Raw genomic sequence first — 20,369 nt, forward strand, 5'->3', positions numbered from 1 at the left:
TAGGACTGGAGGACTGGCACTGGCCCTAAGGTAAATTGAGATTGAGACCCTGCTTTAAGGGATTGGAGCAATGCTGGAGAGACTGACGGGCACGGAGCTGGGGAGCTGTGTGTGCTCCAAGGAGAGTCGTTGTTGTGCTCTGGTGACACAGAGCAGGGGTGGGGAGTTTGTAAGCTGTGGTGTTTGTATAGAGATAAAGTTTAGTAACCCCTAGGTGAAAAACTGTTCCTGCTCTGGGCTATACATGACACTCTTTGTTGCGAGTATAGATCAGTGGGTGAATGTTTCTCTGCAGGATAATAGGTTCCTAGCTACAATCCAAGAGATTCCCTTTAAAAACTTTTTCAAATGAAAATGGATTTCCAGACCCATCTCCAGTATGTTCAGGAGTTCACTGAATGGGGGCGGGGGGCTTGAAATGAATTTAAACACTCAGGATTTTCCTATGCAAATGTATAAAAACCTAGCAGAGCTGTCCAGCAGCTGAAATCAGTTCCAGTTCTCAGCACCTCTAAGAGGGACACTCTGAATCTGAGGCATGTGAGACACCTCTGGGATGATGAAAGGTGAAAAAATGCTGGATTCAATGAAAGATGAGACCATAAGAGGGGAAGGTGAACTGCAGCACCACACAGGGTCATAACACTGAGACACGGGGCTTCACTGTCACTACTGGGTATGTTTTCCATCATTTATATCCTAAGGAACACTCCCTCACCCTCCCCCACACACTGTCACACACAACCTTCTCCCCTTGAGCCTAGTCAAACCCTCTCCCTCTCCTACACACACTCCATGGGACACAGCCTCTTGGTGACTCACCCAGATGGGGGCTTGTCTCTGCATCTCCTGAGCAGGGGAGCAGAGAGCCAAAAGGGCCACAGGAGACCAATGGAGCTAGGCAGGACTAGAAAAGACTTCCCTCCCTTCTCTTCTCTTCTCAAGAATCTTGTTAATCTCACCCATGGGACATTCCAGCACCGGGTGGGCTCAAAGCACCAACCTTCCCCACAGCAACGGGAAGGGGGAACCAGCTCTATCACACAGAAGGAGACTCCCCACCTCTGCTGCTGCCATTCTGTAGCCATTAATATGGATTTGTTTTAGCTAATGCTACCCCCTCAACCCCTAATCCATCCATGAATCAAGGAGACAAGACCCTCAGTTGGGTATCAGAAGTGCAATGGGTTAGTGCATAGGACTTATAGTAGCAGAGCTGAGTGGAGTTTTGCTGAAGTTGCGAGTTCAGGCCTCACCTACAATGCTAGTTTTCTTTAAGCAAATGGCTTCTGCCAATCCGTTTGCCCTGCAAAAAATACAATTCCAGCTCAGAAGACACTGAGGTCCCCTTGCTTTACAGAGAGCAGGGCAGATTCCACAGATCTACCAGGCTCTGCTCTCCACCAGCTGCCTGTGTCAGGAGGGGTCAAGCAGAGCCCAGAGCACTGCCGTCGACTCTCCCTCAATCGTTGCTCCCCAAACCACCTTTGTGCTCACCCTCTTCACTGTGACACTCAAACCCTGCCTGGCTTTCTGTATGTTGGTGTGGTTTTCGTCTGTTGTGTTGATGTGCATGTGGGTCCTGTGGGATTTTGGTGGATGCCTTGCATAGTTTTGTGTGTGTGTGTGTATGACTTTTGCATGCAGATTGCCTTTTTCTTTGTATTCTTTTGGTATGTAGTTTTTGTGCTTTCTTGTTGTGGGCTTTTGCTGTATTTTTTGGCATGGATTTGTTCTTTCTATGTTTTGTGTGGTTTTCCCTTATGTGTATATGGCTCTGTGTGCTGTGTGGGTTTGGTTTTTGTTATGTCTGTGTGGATCTGTGCAGTCTGTGATTTTCTCATTCTGTGTGTTTGTCTCTCTGTATGTATTTTCATGTGTAAATTCACTGGAACTTTTCAAAATCTGCACAGCTTTGCCAATTTTCACCAGGAATTTTTCTCCATTAACAAATTCTCACATGTTCCCTACCAGTTGGTGACCATTGCTCCAGGGGCATGTCAGTCTCAGGGTCCTGATTTCCCACTGACCCTTCCCCCTTCTATTGGGACTGGGAACTAGCCAACCAAAAACCCCATTAAGTTTTAGTAAAGGGCCAACAGTCTCTTACATGAGCCAGCCTTATGAGGGTCACCAATGGCCAGAGAAGGAAGTACAATATGGTCCCATGGTGTAATGAGCAGCACTCAGGACTGAATCTTGCAATCTGAGTTCAAATCTCAGTGCAACCTTGTGTTGGTTTGTGGTAAAGCCCTGAAGCTCAAAGTGCTCAATTTCCCTGTCTCCAGTTGTTTAAGAGTGAGTCTTTTTTCCTCCTGCTGGGTGACTCACACCCACTAGAGCCAGGTCTTTGGTTGAGGTGGCTGCAATGGATTGGGGTATAGAAGTGGCTATGGCGCCTGTAGTCCTGTGGTTTGATCTGGTGGTTGGGATTCTTGCTGCTTCACCTGATGCCCACAAGTTTGGCCCTTGTGCTTGCTGCCACACTTTTCCTTTGGCCCACAAGGTGCTTGAAGAAAGGAGTGCCAGGGCCGGGATTAATAGTCAAGGCTTGGTAGGAGTGAGGTGGAGCCCAGCCTGGAGCCCCTAACATCTTCCCTGCTCTGGACACCTAGAGCAGAGGCAGCTGGTGCTGACAGCTCCAAGGGAAGGTTTATAAGCCACAGAGCAACTGAAGGCGGGGCAAGAGGAGGGGAGGACCATGCCTCTGCATGGCCAGCAGACAGCCACAAAGACCTCTGGCCAGGCTGCTCCCTGCCATGCCAAACACCCACTGAAAGCGACCCACAGACCAGCATGAAGAGCAGTTGCTGATGCTCTGTGGCCAACATCAGAAGAAGGTAGGAAAGCAGGGCCACCCCCTGGTGTGGCCTCTGTCTGTTCCCACTCACAGTGCTCACTTTTGCCATGGGGCAGAAGATTTTACCCCAAGAGGCTTTTCCCCAGCTGGCAAGAAGCAGAGAAACACCCAGGCTCCCAAGGTGCTATGTAGCAACCCCATCAAACACAGGGACAGGTGCACACTTGGAAGAGGGAAACTGCTCTACACACTAGCCTGGGCAGCCGCCCATTTTCTTTGCAAGTCAGGAAGGGCAAAGGCTAGACTGGAAGCACCTGGGGCTCATGTCCCAGCCCTTGTGATGCCCACCCCCCAACTCCTTCCCAGGGCTCTAGGTGAAGACAGAGCATTGGCCTGAGCGGCCAAGAAGAGGTTCCAGCCCTGAAGGGAGCAGGACTTTCAGCACGAAGGTAAAAATGCAGCAACACAACTACAAAGCAACTTGAACTCTCCACTCCTCATCCAAAGCCAGAGGTCTTAGCCATTAGGCCACGTGGTCAGAGGAGAAAAAGCCCCTCCAAGCACTTCTTTAGAAAAGGCAGACACTGTGTTTCTCAGGTCTTCTACTGAGGGGGACCGAGACTCTCTGGGCACAAGAAGTAGAGTTCCCAGCAACACGTGAGAATTAATTCTATGGAGCCAGGTGCAGGACTTTGGCAGGGAGGCTCAGGCATGGGGGATTGGGGTGCAGTGGATGGGCTGGCTGTCTAGGTGAGGAGATTTAGTGACCCTGAGGTGAGGAAGAGGAGGAGGAATTGGCAGTGGCCGTGGAGAAGAAGAGGAGGGGTGGAGGCTCTTAGCAAGCCTGGCTAGCTCAGTCAGTAGAGCATCAGGCTCTTAATGGGAGGGGCCAGGTTTTGAGCTGCTGTTCAGGGACTCAGCTTTTAATTTGCCTTGTGTGCCAGGAGCCAAATGATTCCTGGTGGTGCCCAGAGCCATGTGTGGGACAGAGAGGCTGAGACTTGTGGCATCTGCTCTGCGGCAGGGATCCTGGCAGCTCAGACTCAGGGAAGGCTTCTGCACTCAGAGGCGCTGACTTTGAGAGTTCCCGGGCGGAGCTCAATGCCTGCTCCACCTCAGGCCCTGCCCCCAAACCATCAAATCTCTTCCTGCCCCACTTATTTCTCTCCTCACTCTTCCAGCACACCCCATCAATGGCCAGCGGGAGGCACTGAAGAAGAGGAGGAGCTTGTCGGCCAGGCCTGCTAGCAGGTGGGAGGTGCAGGGTCAGAGGTGGCTGCTGGGCATCTTTTTTTTTTCTCTGTTAGTTCTGCAGCCCTGTAGCAGCCATGGAGTCATTGACTTGACTCCTTTCGCAGGCTAGAGAGAGGAGCAGAACCAGGGCTATGGCTGATCTATGGGGCACTAGGTGAGTTTCAGAGGCATCAGGTGCTGAGAGTTTGCCTGACCCCTCAGGGACACAGTGTGAAGTGGTGTCCCAGGGATCTCTATGAAAGGAGTAGAACGGGATTTACTTGGGGTGGAGGAAGAATTGAGAGTGTCTCAGGGGGTTGTACAGAGATATTGCCTGGGTGAGAGACTGGCTAAAAGACAGGCTGCACTGAGAGCAGGATTTGAATCTGCACAGGGAAACCCTATTGGATTTCAACTCCAATGCCTTAACCACTCAGCCATCACAGCTGTGAGAATGAAGCTCCCCTACTGCCAGAGAAACTGGTAAAGAATCTCAGTGCCCAGGCATGAAGTCATCTGAACTACAGAATTCCCACAGCATACTTGTCTCTGTTCCTATTTCACACTGTGGTGTTAGTTAGAGAAAGGACTGTAGACTCTGACCTGCACTCTGGAGAGGAGGAGGTAATTGAAAGGGGCATTTTTGACTCCTCCCTTTCTCAGTGTTCCAGGACAGGAATTCCACATTCCGTAGGGCCAATTAAGGGGGTGATGCCACTTGGTTAATGAAAACCAGTGCTCTAGGAGAGGTTTGAACTCACAACCTGAGCATAGCTCCTCTCAGCAATGCCCTATAAATACTGTGCATTAACCAATTGTGCCACTAGAGCACCCCTTAACTAGCAACTCTCAGCACTGCCCTATAAATACTGTGTGCGAACCAATTGTGCCACTTGAGCACCTGCTAATTATGATGCTCTGAGACTCTTAGGATGATAAAGTCAAGGAATGACCTCAAAACATTCTAAGTGGGGTTGAAAGCAGGTAGCGACAAGTGTTGGTACTTGGAGGAGTGGATTTTTCTTAAGGGTTCCAGGCACCATTTGACCCTTTTGTTCTTCCCTGTGTAATAACGGAGCTGACTGAGACTCAATGGAGAGTCTTGCTGCAGACCAACAGATCTGAAACCACTGATCACCAGGTCTAAGCATTAGTCCTGCTTTGGGACAGTGTCTCTCATGCAAGAAACTGCCGAGACTGCACTAGCATTGAGGCTCCCTCACTAACATCCACCTCAGCCTCGTCCCTGGGCCGTCCATTTCCCCATCCTCCCCCTAGTGCCTCCCTCTGTTTGTGGGGCCCCTTCCCCAACCCATCCCACCTCCCCGCCCCATGGGCCCTCCCCCAACTCCCTCCTCCTACTCCCGTCCTCAGCGCCCCGCCCCCAATTGTCTCCAACCCATTTCTCCATTGCTGGGCCCCACTTTCCCATCCCCCGACTCCCCCAATCCATCCCCAGGGTGTGAGGTTCCTCATCTCCAATCTCTGCTAACCCTCAACCTGTCAGGTTCCCCTTTTCAGCCACCGTGGGGCCTTCCATCCCACCCCTGCCTGTCCTTGCTGGGGTCTCTAAATCCCCCAGTCCCACAGTGCACCCTGGTAACACCACCCTCCTCTCCCCTTAATCCCCCTAGTCCCTTCCCTTGGGTCCTCCTGAGCACCCCAACCCACAGTGTGAAATTATTTATGAGTGTTTTAAAATTTCAGTGCTCTGCATTTTTCTCCTGCCACTGTCACCTGGCAGTTCAGGTATGTGGATTCCCCTCCATTGCGTTTCTGCCCAAGGAAAAAGAAGAGAGATCACACTTCAGCACCTTTGAAAGTAAAAGCAACCTGGAAACAAACCAACTGTCTCCAGAGTGTGTAGTTTGTGTTTCTTTTGTTGCAGTTGATGTGTGCACAGCATGCACGGTGTGTGTGTGTGTGTGTATGTGAGCAGTGGACAGGGGCATGTTGTGTGTGTCTATGTGCAGTGTGTGTGGTGGAGAGTGGCAGTGTGTGTGTGTGTGTGTGTGTGTGTGTGTGTGTGTGTGTGTGTGTGCAGGGCCGGTGCAAGGAACTTTCGCACCCTAGGCAAAACTTCCACCTTGCGCCCCCCACCTCCAGCCCTGCATCAGCTCCCCCTCCTCCACCCTCAGGTGTCCCCCCCCATGGCAGCTCCCCCGCTTGGGAGCTGTGCAGTACCTCCCCAGCCCAGCTCAGCTCTGCTCCGCATCTTCCCCGAGCACGCCGCCCCCACTCTAATTCTCCTCCCAGGCTTGCGGCGCCAAACAGCTGATTGGCGCTGCAAGCCTGGGAAGTGGGAGAAGTGAAGCAGCGACTGTGCACTCAGGGAGGAACCGTTGTTAAAAAAAATTTGGGAGCACCCCTTTTTGGCACCCCCAAATCTTGGCGCCCTAGGCAACTGCCTAGTTCGCCTTAATGGTAGCACTGACCCTGTGTGTGTGTGGTGAACAGTGGCTCTGTGTGTGTGTATGTGCAGTATGTGTGGTGGACAGTGGCACTCTGTGTGCGTGTGTGTGTGTGTGTGTTGGACAGTGGCATTCTGTGTGTGTGTGTGTGTGTGGTGGACAGTGGCACTCTGTGTGTGTGTGTGTGTGTGTGTGTGTGTGTGTGTGTGTGTGTGTGGAAAGTGGCGCTCTCTGTGTGTGTGAAGTATGTGTGGTGGACAGTGGCATTGTGTGTGAGTGTGTATGTGCAGTGTGTGTGGTGGACAGTGGCACTGTGTGTGAGTGTGTGTGGAGGACAGGGGCACTGTGTGCTCACACAGGAATTCACGGGGAACTCACCACCCTTGGCGCAGCATTTGACTTGTCCTCGGAGTGAATGTAGCACTGTGGAGTGTCAGCCACAGAACATCTTCTGGCAGCTCAGAGGAGCAATTGCAGAGAACGTCCTTCTCAATCCCAGGCTGGAAAATGCTCAGTGAGTTCTGTGGGGATGGAGCAAAAGACCAGTCTCTGACACCGCCTGCAAAATGGCCTCTCTCTGCTCCAAAGCATGGAGACGCTGTAGCTTTAATGGTAGTGAAAAAAGTGGTGCCCTGGGAAAACCAGCGTAAGGCCCTTTCTGGAAAAGGCTGAAACTTTTTTGCTGAAATTAAAAAAAAAACAATTCAGCCTGACTGGCTGTGAATGACCCTTGCAGAATGTCCTACTTCTTGCCCACCATGCATGTGAAAGAACCATTTCCATTTCAGTGCCAGGAGATAGGAGACCCAGAAGAAGCCTCTGTGCCTCCTACACTTCAGCAATGCATGGGTGGGGTCAAATAATCAGATCAAATATTACAGTCCATGATGGGGTGTGCATACCCCACACTAGGCAAGAAAGGGTTAATTCCACACTATGACTGGAGGAAGTCCTGCCCCTCAGACCCTGTTGGACATGCTCCAGCTGCTTTGTCAGTATAAAGGAGAACAGCTCAGCTCAGTCTGGGCTGGCCACTGAGGAAGACGCACGCTTGGTGGAGGCTCCAGGCCAGGAGCCGCTACAGCTCCTGACTGCAGGACCAGAGATCCCAGGTACCAGATCGGAGACTTGCTACCTACAGTCAATTGGTGGGAGTCAAAGTTCTATGGAGCTGCCAGTGCTAGGGAACCCAGAGACCCTGATGATACATGGATGACAGCTTCAGAAAACAAGGTAGGAAGTGGCCCAGGGAGGCAAAGTGAGTGGTATATCGTACCCGTGTAAGGTCAGCATGTTGCGGTAGGATCCTGGCTGGCTGCGTAACGAACGCACTCAACTTGAGAGGGCCTTGGGCTGGGACCTGGTGGAGTCAGGTGGGCCCAGTTCCCCTTAATCCAGCCACTATCCCCGTTTTGAAGCGGCCCCCTGATCTGACCATTAGGCCTTGCAGACCTGAACCAAAGGGTGGCCATATTGACTCTGGACTTAGTGCACCTAAATCTTGAGTTCAAGGACAATCCAACCTTTCCAGTGATATCTCACATGGCCCATCTTGCATAAAACACATCTTAGCTGTGCCATATGCATATCATAACAATATATCTATGAAGAATATGACGTGTAGGGTCACAGTTCCTCTGGTAAGGCAGCGACTGGCAGGGACCAGAGGAAGCTAGAGAGAGCTCCTGGCTGGTTGCTGGGACTTGCAGGCTTGAGACCCTGAGAAGAGGGTGAAGAACGTGCTGGGGCTGCAGGGAAGCAGCCCCAGGAATTGAAGCAGCGCTGGGGGATAAAGTTAAGGAGAGGAAGCAGAAGCTGTTATCTATAGGATCTCTGGGCTGGGACCCAGAGTAGTGTGGGCCTGGATCCCAGACACTCACCACTGGAGAAATGGCTGGATTGGGAGACACTTCACCGCATACCCACCTAAGTCACCCTGGAAGAGAGGAGCACAGATCATGGCACGGCCGGATGACTGAGTCATAAAGAGGATGCTGCAGTACTTGGACTGAGGCAGTCTGCAATTAGTGACAGTGATGGACAAGGCACCACCAGGGGAAGGAACACTAGCTGAGCGAGCTAATCCCTGAGACAAACAGCAGGAGGTCCCACCCTGGCACCACCCTGGCATCACCCATTACAGGGCCTGAGTGCATACCCTCCCCTTTCTGGGGGTCTGGCCAGGCTATGCCAAGCGAGGCTCAGCTGCTCTGTGAGCCCATCCAGGGAGCTGATACCACCCAGACATATGAGTGTCTTCAGGGCAACACAGTTGCAAAAGTGAGTACTGGCAGGCTGCAGCACACATCATACTTGCTGGCTCAGCCTTGTGCATGCTGGGGTGGCCACCTCCCCGTTGATGAGACCTGGTCCCACATCTTCCTGGAGCTCCAGTCTGCCCTGCTGCCATCCCTGTCTGTGTTGCTGTTGTCTGCTCTAGCGGCTGACTGGAAGGGGTGCATTGGCCCCAGGCCATGTAGCCATGAGATCTGGAAGGCTGAAAGCAGGAAGAATGGTGCCTTCCTAGCCCACCCAATATTCCATAATATAATTAAGGAAAATATTTCTCAATGAATTCTCAGTAAAAGATCAGAAATCGCCAGTGTCTGCATCATGCTAAGGGCATTGGGATTTTCTTTAAATTTGGCAGACCAACCTAACACACATTTGAACCTCTTCTTTTCACACTGTTGCTCATTCTCAGGGTCTGCTTTGTCTCCAGACAGATCCATTCTCTTTCAGAACAGCCTTGCTCTTCCTGTCTGTTTCACTCATGGACATGTCAGAGTAAACACTCCCCTTCATTCTATTCGCAGGCAAACACTAATATTAACTGTTTGTTACTGAGGGGTTTAGAAGCCTTTTTTGCGTGAACGATGACATTTCTGGGGGATTGTTCCCAAGATCCAGTACTTTATGTTCCAACATCTTCCAGCTTCCTTGGTGAAAACAAGACCAAAGTTTCTTTGCAGTATACAGGAGGTTTTCACCCAGGTGGGGCTTGAACCCAAATTTTCTAGCTTAGGAGGCCCATGCCTTATCCATTAGGCCATTGATGTACAACTGGAATGGCACAAATTCCCTCTCATAAATGCACATTCCTCACATTCACTTCGAAGCCAAATACCCCCTTTCTGCACCTTACAGAAATGTCTGCATCCCCTGGCAGCGAGGCAACTAGGCAGGTGACTGACAGAGCTGAGCACCACCTTTTACCAGCCATCATTAGAGAAGAACCCCACCCTAGAGTCACCCCTCCCTCCTTCAGTGCCTCCACATCTGTGGCTCTGAGTGGCAGTAGGATGATTGGGGGAGAATCTGGGGCTGGAAGTGGGGTAAGGTCAGCCTGTAAGGAGTAACCAGATGAGGCAGACCCAGTGGGAGGTTGTGGGCTGCTGGTCAGTTGTTGAAATCTGAGCTCTAGATCAAAGCTGCACAGTGACCTGACACCCAGGGTTACAGGGCAGACATCGTGACCCCCTAACTGGCCTCAATGAACCCCAAACCCTTATTACTAAGGGCATTGAGTATCTGTCCCTTAATAACTTCTGGGAGCTCCCCAGCAGGCTGCAGGCATCAGCCACCTCCTGCCTCACAGGTTAGACTCTTGGGGCTGTACCAGCCACCCCCTCGCTTGAAGGCCCAGTGTAGGAAGAAGGAGAACTGGTGCTGGCAGAAGAGGGTTTTGATTAATCTATCTCTATTAATCCACGGACTCTGTGTCACTCTGCTGGCTTTTCTTCGGCAGCACCTAGTGGCCCTGGCTCCAGGCTAGTGCCTGGTGAGCTCTGGCACTGGCAGGAAGCGCTGCAGGGTGTCGAGCAGCGGCCCTGGCAAACAGCTGCTGGTAGGTGTCTCTGTGATATCATGGATCAGTGAGTTCAGCTGGTAATCGAAAGGAGGGGGGTTTATGCTCCCCCAGGGATGCCACTGAAGGCTCCTCATGGGCTCCTCAAGGTCTGCTGGGAGCCGTGATGTTCCCCTTTACCGCCTCGAAGGCTCTCTCGGACACTGTGGGTTCACCTGCTGGCTGGAAGAGTGTGGGGGCTGCGCTGCAAAAGCCCATCTCCCGGCAGCCGTACTAGAGGCTTGGGATTAATCCTCAAAACCGAGCACAAAACCTTCAACTGGGAACATTTTGCTCCCTTCCCACCTCCGCCCAAGGGGCAAGGGAGAAGTGGATGAGACACGCTGGCTCAAAGATGCCTCCTTCTCACTTCCCTGTACACTGTGCAAAGCCCTTGGCCTGCCTCATACCTCGTCAGGAAAGCACGGCCATGCTGCCCAAGCCTAGGTCATGTCCGCAGCCTGGCCTGCCCTGGCTGACGGTGTGCAGAGCCACGTGAGTCAATGGCAGGTCGAATCGGGAGCCTCAGCTCTTTCCCGACAGCCACACAGCACTGCCAAGTGTCCCGAGAACCTCCCTCGTGTTCTCCCACAGCAGCCGCCTGCCGGTGTGGGTGGGAAAAGGGGACGAGGAAGTACTGCGGCCTCATTCTGGGACAGGAGGCCCTCACCCTGCCAAGGCCTGTCTCTTGCCTTCAGCCCAGGCAGTCAGAGGTGCCAGCAGGGCCGGCACTTCCATTTAGGTGGCCTAGGCAATCGCCTAGAGTGCCAGGATTATTGGGGGGCGGCATTTTGCCGGGGGGGCAGCAGGTGGCTCCAGTGGACCTGCCGCAGTCATGCCTGCGGCGGGTCCCCTGGTCCCCGCGGCTCCAGTGGAGCTGCCGCAGGCATTCCTGCCGACGGTCCGCTGCTCCCACGGCTCTGGTGGACCTCCTGCAGGCCCAGCTGCAGCAGTTCCACCGGAGCCACGGACTAGCTGACCCTCTCCTCAGGCATGACTGTGGCAGGTGCACCGGAGCTGCAGGATCATCGCACGGGGTGGCAAAATGGCCGTCTGTCTAGGGCATTAAAAACACTAGCGCTGGTCCTGGGTGCCAGGGAGCTCCCTGGCAGGCCGCCGCCTCAGCCAGGAAATAAGGAAAAGGCGATGAATAAAGAAGTCAGGAAATAACAAGGAAATTAAGAGGATTGTCGAACGGGTTTCTGTCCAATTTACCATCTTCTCAGCTACCGCTCAAAGTTAAAAACCTAAAGTCAACCTATCGGCATAAGTACAGATGGTTAGATGGGAATTAAAAGGAGCTGCTGTCACAAGTGTTAGGTGCCTGCAAGCAGCATGCAGACTGTTTAAAAACATTGCAATTAGAGGCTCAGATGAAACGTATGCCCTAAATCAGAAACAACAATAGGAGGACCAGCAGAAAGCCACTGTAGTTAAACAGCCAAGGAATGGAGGCTGTTAGAGGCAAAAAATCATTCCTCAAAATTTAGAAATCAAATCCTAGTGAGGATAATAGGAAGGTGCACAAACTCTGGCCTGTTAAGTGACAAAGTGTAACAAGTCAGGCCAAGAAAGAATCTGAGAAGCAACATGCTAAGGACACAAAAGCTAAGCATAAATCCGGTCAATGCGAGTCCTGGTCTGTCCCCGCAGAAAGGTGAACCCCCTCTGTGGCTGGAGTGAGCTCCTCTAAGCTGACCTCACTACAGACCTGTGCCTGGTAGTGCTCATTGTAAAAGTGTGTCCTCTGACGGTTGGGAAAATGGGACCAGCGGTCCTCAGGCCGGCTGACACAATTAAAATCGTCCCCCTAACAACAAATATCATGCAGTCTAGAGGAAGAGAGCCTTTGATCTTCCCTCTCATGGCTTAACTGGGGACCATACACACTAATATAGCAGTAACCAGTGCTACAGAGCACAAAGTTTACCAGTAATGCCCTCCCTGGTCGGAGTTCCACCACCTTCTGTACTCGCACCGTGAATGTGAAAAACAAGACTCCAGGCCCATCATTCTTCCCTGGACAGGGGGGGCCTTCCTCCAATCACCCTCTGCCTATTGAGCTACCCTAGAGTTGTTAATGTGCGTTTCCTGAACACCCACCATGTCCAAGTCCACCTGCTCCAAGACACTGAACATCAAGCACCTCCTCCTGGGCCCCCAAATCCCTTCCACACAGCCATTTTCACAGATGCCCCTTCCCTGGTGCTGCCCTTGCTCAGCTGCACTAAGGAGTTTTCATCCCCAATCCCTGACTGTCACTGTCCAGCAGCCCTCTTGCACCATTCCTGAGGGTCACCCTGCCTTCCTCTCTTCCTGCCATGTTGGGAAAGACAGCTCTCATCGTTATAGGTTAGGCGGGCCAACTAGGGGCAGAAGCCCATTCTATGTTTTCCTACTGCAGAGCCCAAGATCAGAGACTCACCTTCAGTGCCACCCAGAGAGGAGGCAAGTGGGGCAATTTGCCCCAGGCCCCGCAGGGGTCCCAGGAGAATACAATGTTGCAACTTTTTTTAATGGAAGGGGCCCCCAAAACTGCTTTGCTACAGGTCAGTCCTGCTCACTTTGGGGGTAGGCACCACTGTGCTGCCAGAGAACAAGCTGCCCCTGCACAAAGAAGATGAAACAACCTGCCAAAGCCTGGGATTGAATTAGGGACCTTTAGATCTTCGGTCTAATGCTCTCCCAACTGAGCTACTTTGGCAGCTGTATGGGATTATTTTGGCCTGTTGCTTCTCTGTCCAGGATGTTTTTGCAGCCGTTGCACACAAAAAGGATGTCATTGTGAGCGGGCCGTGAAGACAAGACTCACTTTTGCCTGCCTTGCTCAGCTTGACTTGCTTCCTCACCCCGTTCCTGCCTTAGTTCCTGGGTTGACCTGGTGGTGGAAGGGGACTGGGGGCCAGTGGTGCGGGGAGGAAGTTGAGCTGGACCGTGAGCTAGACTAGACCCTGGCGGTGAGAGTCTGGCCACCACTTGCCACCCTACCCTGTTGTCTTGGCTTCCCCCACTGGGCGTCATTTCGGGAGAGAAGTGGACCTTCTGCCTCCCTTCCCCAATTTTCACACCACAGAGGAGTGCGAACAGGAAAATGAATGGCTGCTCCACATGCCCACCAGAGGAACCCAACACCCTTAGCTGTGGTAAGTAAGGCTACGTCTTCATTACCTGCGGTATCGGCGGGTAGCAATCGATTTCTCGGGGATCTATATATCGCGTCTCATCTAGACGCAATGTATCGAACCCTGAATGCGCTCCTGTCGACTCCAGAACTCCACCAATGCGAACGGCGGCAGTGGAGTCGACAGGGGGAGCCGCGGACATCGATCCCGTGCCGTGAGGACGGTAGGTAACTCAATCTAAGATACTTCGACTTCAGCTACGTTATTCACGTAGCTGAAGTTGTGTATCTTAGATCGATCCCCTCCCCTAAGACCAGCCCTAAGAAGTATCTGTTGGCTGACAGAGCCTGTCCCCGAGCAGCTGGAACAGCAGCTGCCGCCTCCCCCTCGGCTCCAGGCTGTGGGAAATTCTCATTGCCTGGCTGCATGGGTGGATGCTGCTCCGTGCTCTGGAGAGCGTCTGTATTGCTCTGTCAGCCTCGCATCTTCACTGAGCCAGTCTCGTAAGGTCCCAAGTGCCCCCTCCAGGCTGGCAGCTGAGAGTCTGTGCAGACATCAGTCCCCCTGCCAGCCCCAGAGCCAGCAGAAGCGCCAGCCCCCCCAGCACCACAGGGGCACTCAATGCACTTCCTGTGGGGAAATGGCAGGGGTTACTAGTAAACCCTAAGTAACACCAGCTTTTTCTAAGCACTGCATCTTTCAATTAAGAATTGAGAAACCTGAACTGCAAGGCTGGTCTTGTGTCTCTTACCACCAAGTTATCAAGGAAGGCTGTGAGTATATTAACCAAAACTTTGTTGCATATAATGCCATATGTATCTTCTGAATAGCAGTAATGCAACTGTAACTTTGTAACTCAATTAAATTAAATTAAATGTAAGCTAATAAATTAAATTTTCATCAAATTATCCAAATTAATGTTATTAGTATACCTTAAATCAGGCTACATGGGACAGAGAGTTGGAGAGCAGAGGGATGAAGGCACTGGCTCTGGGGGTGCAGACTCTGGGGTGGGGTTAGAATGAGACATTGAGAGTGCACTAGAGGACTCAGGATTAGGATAGAGAATTGGGCTGTGAATGCTCTGGAATGAGACCAGGAAAGAGAAAATTGAGATGCAAGAGAGAAATCAAGCTGGAGCAAAAAGCAAAGAAGAAGTGTGCAATTCGAGCTCCAGAGGGAAGAAAAAAATCTCTGCCTGTCCCCTCTTACCAAAGCATCTAAGAACCAGATGAGAGACATCTTTCCCCCACTGCAACAACAATTCCAGTTGATCTAGACTGAGAAAAAAATTCTTCTTCTCTGCAGCATTAGCAAGCCTGGACTGAGTCAAAAACACATCATCCCCCCCACCCCCTCTGGTGTTCCTGGCCTGGGACATGGGAGAGGCTCCTCTCTTATCCATTTGGGACATGGTGGGATGAAAGAAGTGACAGGGCTTTATGGGAAATCATTATTTGCCTGATTCATGTGCAAGTCCTAGTCCTAGTTAACCCAAACAAACCGTTTATCCTGCATGCTAATGCCAGTTTGGAAGGTCTGGGAGCAGTCCCGTACCAGGAAGTAGAAGGAAATGTAAATCTGTAGGCTTTGCCAGCTGAGGACTGTCTGATAGCGAAACTCGCTATCCCATCCACCAGCTGCAGTTCTTGGTCTTGAAATGGGCCATCACTGAGAAATTTTGAGACTACTTGTGTAGTGCTCAGCTTCAGATGTGGACAGAGAACAATCCACTGACTTATGTGTTAACAAGGGCTAAGCTGGATACTACAAGGTAGAAATGGGTGGCAACTTTTGCTAGCCATAACTTCACATTCAATTCCAATGAGTTCGTATAATAGAGAATGTGATTTATCAGGATCACCAATTCTTGGTTTGGGGGAGAATGTAAGCAGGGTGAGAATGAATTCTACCCTGCCATCTGTTGGTGATCTGTTGTAAAGGCCTTTTGAGGCTGCTGTTATTTGCATGGTTCCACCCACCCCGGATTGCATGATGGGGGTGCTAGTCCAAAGGGTCATTTCGGCTGCTGTGGGATCCTCAGTCTCTTTCTTATTAGGGCAGGGGTAATAAAGTGCAGTTATTCCGGTGACATGAATCAAGGACAGTAGAACAGAACTTAGGGGTTCATGATTTCGGGACTCACCCGAACCTACATAAATCTCGTTAGGCAAGGGACATGGGTTCCAAAACAGGGTGAAAGAAGAGAGATTTCAAAGAAATATTTGTGCTTATTGTTGTGGATTTCTTGTAACATTTCTAAATGCACATTTCATGTCTTTTGTGCTTCTCCAGTTTAAAAATAGAGTTTTTTATACTTCTAATCCATATCAAGATCTATTTACAGATAAAAAGTGGTTAGTGACTAAATGCAGATGTTAGGAATTATTAAACTGAGGGGCTGTGATCTTTTTTTCCACACTGAAAACAAATTCATAGTTGGGAAAAAGTCTCCCAGCAAGAAAATTTTGCAGATTGAATTCTGATAGTTAAGTTGTGGGAAATAGTTTTTGTGACACATTCTGAAACCAGATTCTTAATCATAGGTCAGCGGGTGGGTTTATGCAAATTCTGGCCTCTGGGACCAGAGCTGGGGCAGGGGGCAGGCCCCCACAACTTTTGTGGCACAGGCACCACCTCTGCAATCAATCTTTGCTACCTCACTGCCTAGCATCACAGACAGAGCAACCTTTGACCTCCCAGAACCAAAACATACCCTGAAAGAGATCAAATAGCATAAGCTTAAGACAAACGCCTGCACCACTAACAACAACTCCAAGAGATTCAAAAACACCTCTGCCTCCACGCACCAGGAAGGAAACCAGCAGACACAAGCACTGGCCACCGCCACCAAAACAAACATCCATTCCAGCCTCCCACAAGTCTTGGCCATTGGGAACCCAGACTCCTTAATGATGACTACTTTTCAGGCGAGGGTGAAGCTCTCGGGCCTCAAATGCCAGGTACAGTTACTTTCTCCTTGATCCAAAATGAACAGCAAAATACACTGCATTACTCCTGCCCCAATAACAAAGAGACTGGGGATCCCACAGAAGCTGAAATGACCGTTTGGACAAGCACTCTCATCATGCAATCCGGGGTGGGTGGAACCATGCAAATGACAGCAGCCTCAAAAGGCCTTTACAACAGAACATCAACAGATGGCAGGGTAGAGTTCATAGCGACCCTGCTTTAACTAGATTGTGGGAAAGATTATAAAACACTGAACGTTCAAACTCACCAAATGCGGGTCAATTCATCCTCATCGTCGTATTCGCTCGTTATACTCCACACCTGAACTTAGCCCTCACATGGACAACATACCCTCCTAACTCAGTGCCTGTACGTTAACCTTTTACCGTCAGTCGGGGCTATTGCAGATTATGTATTCCTTATGCCACCCCATCTTAAACCGAACTTCGCACCCCCTGGGTAATCTATACGTTGTTCCCTGATCACCAGAAACTTCTGCGCCTAAACGCTGTACCGTACCCTTTTTTTCTTTCAATGTCATCTTAATAAAATGTTGACATTTGTTGGAGATCCCGGCTCCTCTTCCTTTGCAAGGCGTGTGCGTTTGCTCCGGGTTTTAGTCTGCTAAGACAGCGAGGGGGGCCGATTGAGCCAGAGGCACTTGCCTGCTGCAGACACGGATCCAAGGCTGAACCTCGTCCCCCACCAGCTGAAGGCTTAACTGAAAACAGTTGAAGAAGTGCTCCCGTCTCCGGCACTCAGCTACCCAGCTCCCAGTGGGGTCCAAACCCCAAAGAGATCCCTTTTACCCTCTAGACGCTGTAAAGTCCTGTGACCAGGGCAGCTGCCTAGCAGCCTGTGCATCCGCCTGCCAGCGCGAGAGCGCGTGAGGCACTAATCCGGATAGTGCCGGCTGGGAGGCAGGGCTGTGAAGAGCTGGCAGAGTGGTGCAGCGGAAGCGTGCTAGCTCCATAACCCAGAGGTCGATGGATTAAAACCATCCTCTGCTACGTGTGCGCTTGTTTCTTTTCCCTCTGGGCCTTCTAGCAAGGCGGTGACCAGCAGAGTGGCAAGAGGAGGCTGAGACGGCCGCCTGCCAGGGAGCTCCCAGGCACCTCTGGCTGCCTGGGCTGAAGGCAAGAGGGAGGTCTAGGTGTGGCAAGGGCCTCCTGTCCCAGAATGAGGCCGCAGTGCTTCCTGCTCCCCTTTTCCCACCCACCCCGGCGGGCTGCGGGAGAACACGAGGGAGGCTCTCGGGGTGCTAGGCAGTGCTGTGCGGCTGTCAGGGGAAAGAGCCGAGGCTACCGACTCGACGTGCCATTAACTCGCGTGGCTCTGTGCGCCGTCAGCTGGGGCGGGCCAGGCTGCGCACGTGACTCAGGCTTGGGCAGCATGGCTGCTCTTTCCTGACCAGGCATGAGGCAAGCCAAGAGCTTTGCACAGCCTACAGGGAAGTGGGAGGGAGGCGTCTTTCAGCAGACGTGTCTCGTCTCCTTCTCCCTTGCCGCTTTGGCGGAGGCAGGAAGGCAGCAAAATGTTCCCAGCTGAAAGTTTTTCTGCTCGGCCTCGAGAATTAAGCCTGAGCCTCCGGCACTGCTGCTGGGAGATGGGTTTCTGAATGGCATCCAGCACGCTCTGTGGGCCACCAGCTGAAAGCACTGAGCCCAAGAGGACTGGGACTGGGACTGGGACTGGGACTGGGGCGAGGGGCGAGGGGTAGGTCTGTGCGGGGCAGCTCAGTGCCGGGTCTGTCTCTGTCCGGTGACTTGATACATTTGGCTGCAACGCGGGGATGTTCCCAGCTCCCCTTGTTCGCTGGGGCTTTAACCCCGCGTCTGGGTGTGAGCTGGTTTCTGGTTGTGTCCAATGAGCCTTGTAACCGGCTCCTTGTCACTCCCCGAACTCCCGCTGTCCCCAGCCCTCCAGCCCCGTCCTCCTCCCTCGGGTCAGCCCAGGTTTAAACCCCCACTGCAGTACCAGTGTCACCCGCAGACAAACCTGCCACTGAACTGAATTAATCCTCTTCATTCCCCAAGCTTTGCCCTCCCCCGAAAGCCCTGCCTCTGCCCCCCTCCTCCTGAGGTCCTGTCCACACACTGCCCCTACCCCCGACGTCCTGGCCTCACATCACCTGTTCCCCCTAATCCCTGCCCCATTCCCCAAAGCCCTGCCCCTGCCCCTTCCTCTAAGGCACAGCCTTCGCATTGCCCCTTTTCCCCAATACCCCACCATAACTCTGCCCCTTCCCCCAAATCCACACTCCTGCATTTCCCCTCCCCAATACACACCTCCCCTGCACCCTTTCCCCGACGACCCACCCCCGCCCTCACATTGCCCCTTCTCCAGAGTTCCTGCCCTTGAGCTTCCCTTTCCCCCCGAGAGCCTGACCCTGCACTGCCCCTTCCCCCTGTGACCCCTGCCCCTACATCACCCATTCACCCAGGACCCCGCCCTCACATTGCCCTGAGACCCCCCTGCACTGCCCATTCACCTGGAACCCCACTCCCACATTGCCCCAAGCAGGGGCCAGCTCTAGCAATTTCACCGCCGCAATCACAGCAGCACGCTGCGGGGGGCCCTCTGCCGCTCGCCGGTCCTGCGGCTCTGGTGGACCTCCCGCAAGCATTCCTGTGGGAGGGTCCGGTGGTCCTGAGGCTCCGGTGGACCTCCCGCAGGCATGCCTGCAGATGCTCCACCAGAGTCGCTGGACCAGTGGACCCTCTGCAGGCACACCTGCGGGAGGTCCACCGGAGCTGCCTGCCACCCTCCTGGCAACCGGCAGAGCGCCCCCTGTGGCGTGCCACCCCAAGCATGCGCTTGGCGTGCTGTGGCCTGGAGCTGGCCCTGGCCCCAAGACCCTGCCCCTGCACCGCCCCTTCCCCCTGAGACCCCGCCTTTACACCACCCATTCACCCGGGACCCCCTCTCACATTGCCCCGAGATCCCGCCCCTGCACCGCCCATTCACCTGGAACCCCACCCTCACATTGCCCCAAGACCCTGCCCCTGCACCGCCCCTTCCCCCTGAGACCCCAACCCTACACCACCCATTCACTCGATACCCTGTGCTCACGTTCCTCCAAGGCCCCGCCCCTGCGCAACCTGTTCCTTCTAATATTTGCTCCCGCATCGCCCCTTCCCCCGAGGCCCTGCCCCTTCCCCTAATCCCCATCTCTGCATCGTCCCTTCCCCTGAGGCCCTGCCCTTGCACCAGCTCTACCCCCAGTCCCTGCCCCTTTCCCTGAGACCTCACTCCTGCATCGCCCTTCCCCCCGAGACCGTGCCCCTGCACTGCCCCTTCCCCCAGTCCCAGCCGCCGCCTGGCCCCTTCCCTCTAGTGCCCGCCCCTTCACCACCCATTCCCCTGAATCGCCATCCCTACATCACCCCTTTGCCCAAGACCCCACCCACATGCTTCCCCTTTGCCCCAAGACCCTGCCCTCACACTGTCTCTTCCCCAAAGTCCCCAATGCCACACTGCCCTTTCTTCCGATTCCCTGCCCCCGCACCGCCCCTACCCCTCGAGACCCTGCCCCTGCGCCACCCATTCCCCCGAGACCCCGCCCTACCACTGCTCCTTCTCCTGGGACCCCACCCCTGCACCACCCATTCATCTGAGACCCCGCCCTCACATTCCCCTGAGACCCCGCCCCTGCACCACCCATTCACTTGAGACCCCACCCTCACATTCCCCCAAGACCCTGCCCTTCTACTGCTCCTTCTCCCAAGACCCCATCCCTGCACTGCCCCTTCCCCTGAGACCCCCCCCTTGCGCTGCCCCTTGCCCCGAGGCCCCACCCCTGCACCATCCAGTGACTCAGGAGCAGGCCAGACCTGGGAGGAGGGAGGCAGAAACATGCCTTGCTCTGCCACAGACTTCCTGAGTGTCCTTGGGCACATCACTCAGCCTCTCTGGACCTCAGTTCTCCTGTCTGGGAAATGGGGCTAGTGGCGCTTCCTACCCTTGCATGAGCCTGGGAGGAG

At 53.1% G+C, this 20,369-nt stretch overlaps 1 protein-coding gene and 2 non-coding genes across 8 annotated transcripts in view; all 3 read right to left on the reverse strand.

The window, feature by feature from the left end:
• The window catches only part of LOC127033611 (zinc finger protein 420-like), a 496,719-nt gene that overhangs the window by 408,691 nt on the left and 67,659 nt on the right, over positions 1 to 20,369 (reverse strand). The window lies entirely within an intron of this gene.
• On the reverse strand, positions 4,399 to 4,480 carry TRNAS-UGA (transfer RNA serine (anticodon UGA)). Its single transcript has one exon. It is a non-coding gene; the product is annotated as a tRNA-Ser (tRNA).
• On the reverse strand, positions 12,923 to 12,995 carry TRNAF-GAA (transfer RNA phenylalanine (anticodon GAA)). The gene has a single exon. It is a non-coding gene; the product is annotated as a tRNA-Phe (tRNA).

The sequence above is a fragment of the Gopherus flavomarginatus genome, chromosome 13 (genome assembly GCF_025201925.1).
Source record: "Gopherus flavomarginatus isolate rGopFla2 chromosome 13, rGopFla2.mat.asm, whole genome shotgun sequence".
Classification (NCBI taxonomy): Eukaryota; Metazoa; Chordata; order Testudines; family Testudinidae; genus Gopherus; species Gopherus flavomarginatus.